Below are 2,712 nucleotides of genomic sequence, written 5' to 3' on the forward strand. Positions count from 1 at the left end.
TGTGAGTCTGGGTCTGGAAGACACAGCAATGCTGTCAACATCACAGTACATGGTATGTCCACAAACACCATCTACTACATATATAGTGTTTAGTGGTTCATCTGGTTTCAGATAGCTGATGTTATGTTTATATATGATGTTATATATATTAATTTACAGCTGGAGCTGTGATCCTGGAAGAGACTCGTTTATATATTATATACAGCTGTGACCTGTGATCCTGGAGAGACCTTGTTATATTATATACAGCTGGAGCTGTGATCCTGGAGAGACCTGTTATTATATTATTATAACAGCTGGAGCTGTGATCCTGGAGGAGACCTGTTTATATATGGTGTTTATATATTATATACAGCTGCAGCTGTGATCCTGGAGAGACCTGTTTATATATGATTTATATAATTATATACAGCTGGAGCTTTGATCCTGGAGAGACCTGTTTATATATGATGTTTAATATTATATAGCTGGAGCTGTGATCCTGGAGAGACCTGTTTATATATGATGTTTTATATATTATATACAGCTGGAGCTGTGATCCTGGAGAGACCTGTTAATATTATGATGTTTATTTATTATATACAGCTGGAGCTGTGATCCTGGAGAGACCTGTTTATATATTATATACAGCTGGAGCTGTGATCCTGGAGAGACCTGGTTATATATTATATACAGCGAGCTGGAGCTGTGATCCTGGAGAGACCTGTTTATATATGATGTTTATATATTATATACAGCTGGAGCTGTGATCCTGGAGAGACCTGTTTATATTATGATGTTTTATATATTATATACAGATGGAGCTGTGATCCTGGAGAGACCTCGTGTTTATAGTATGATGTTTATATATTATATACAGCTGGAGCTGTGATCCTGGAGAGACCTGTTTATATATGATTTTTATATATTATATTACAGCTGGTGCTGTGATCCTGGAGAGCTGTTTATATATTATATACAGCTGGAGCTGTTGATCCTGGGAGACGCTGTTTATAGTATGATGCTTATATAAATTATTACTACAGCCAGCCTTTATAACCAGGTCCATCTCTACAAGACACCGGTCCCCATCCTGGACTTGAACAGCCTTTATAACCAGGTCCATCTCTACAAGACAACAGTCCCCATCCTGGACTTGAACAGCCTATATATCACACAGGAGCAACATAACAACGGACACCCAGACCAGCGAGACAAACTCCATGAACTGTGAGAACTTCTTCCAGAGGATCTGCACCAAGAGGATCCACACCAAAAGGACCTACACCCAGACCACAGCACCAACAGCCACATCCCCTCCCCCAACCAGTTGCCCCTCCTGCCCACCCCATACCCCCACTCAGCAAAGAGGGCCTCAACATAACAGTCACACGTACGCCAAGGCCTTGAGCAGGCAAACAGGCCCAACCCCCACTCTTACACTAGCCCAAACCAATGGCAGGTACCAGATGCTCAGCAGGCTCTGCTCACATCCACAGGTCGGAGGCCAAACCACACAACCAACAACATTGGACACTTTATGGAGCACAAAACCTTCACTATCTCATCCTGGAATATCCAAGGCCTGAGGTCATCTGCCTTTGGCCTGAAGAGCAGGAACCTGGACTTCACCAAAGAAATCAGAACGGACCCACTGGTTGCCCTCTAGGTTACAGAGAGCTGGTAGTCCCATCCACCACACTACCAGGTGGGTGGTATAGAGGAGATGGACCCACTGGTTGTCCTCTAGGTTACAGAAAGCTGGTAGTCCCATCCACCACACTACCAGGTGGGTGGTATAGAGGAGATGGACCCACTGGTCGCCCTCTAGGTTACAGAGAGCTGGTAGTCCCATCCACCAAACTACAACAGTCCTGCGCACAGGTGTGAAACAGGGAAGAAAAAAACAATTTAATCAATTTGAACAAAATGTGGAAAAAGTCAAATACTTTCCGAATACACTGTACACAAACAAGTGTGCAGTTAAATTCTGCAAAATAAACACACATTTCTTTCCACTGGGCCGTGTGGTGAGACAGGGATGCAGCTTGAGCCCCACCCTCTTCAACCAACACATATCAATGATTTGGCGAGGGCACTAGACCAGTCTGCAGCACCGAGCCTCACCCTACTTGACTCAGAAATCAAATGTCTATGGTTGCAGATGATCTGGTTCTTCTGTCCTCAACCAAGGAGGGCATATAGCAGCACCTAGATCTTCTGCACAGATTCTGTCAAGATTTGAGCCCTGACAGTAAACCTCAGTAAGACAAAAAAAATCGTCTTCCATGTAAGGTCCAGTAGCCAAGATAACAAATACAAATTCTATCTAGATACCGTTGCCCTAGAACATACAAATAATTATATCTACCTCGGCCTAAACATCAACACCAAAGGTAACTTCCACAAGGCTGTGAACGATCTAACAGACAAGGCAAGAAGGGCCTTCTATAGCAACAAAAACAATAAAACTTGACATCCCAATCAGGATCTGGCTACAAATGCTTCAATTGTTTAAAGAACCCTTTGCCCATTATGGTAACACCCAATTGAGACTCTGAATGCAGAGTCTAAAAATATGCTTTTTGTTAAACGCAAAACCCCAACTTTGCTAGCAGAGCAGAATTAGTAACAAACAACCCCACAGAGTCCCAGAATAAGTATCTGTTCACAAACAGACCCCACAGAGTCCCAGGATTAGTATCTGTTCACAAACAGACCCCACAGAGTCCC

General features: G+C 43.1%; 1 long non-coding RNA gene across 1 annotated transcript; it reads right to left on the reverse strand.

The window, feature by feature from the left end:
• Nucleotides 1-212: 212 nt before the first annotated feature.
• Nucleotides 213-759, reverse strand: LOC139026825 (uncharacterized). The gene is made up of 3 exons (XR_011478771.1): nucleotides 704-759; nucleotides 584-654; nucleotides 213-249 (listed from the first exon to the last, which is right to left on the reverse strand). It is a non-coding gene; the product is annotated as an uncharacterized lncRNA (long non-coding RNA).
• Between the last annotated feature and the right edge of the window lie 1,953 nt (nucleotides 760-2,712).

The sequence above is a fragment of the Salvelinus sp. IW2-2015 genome, unplaced genomic scaffold (assembly GCF_002910315.2).
Source record: "Salvelinus sp. IW2-2015 unplaced genomic scaffold, ASM291031v2 Un_scaffold5946, whole genome shotgun sequence".
NCBI lineage: Eukaryota > Metazoa > Chordata > Actinopteri > Salmoniformes > Salmonidae > Salvelinus > Salvelinus sp. IW2-2015.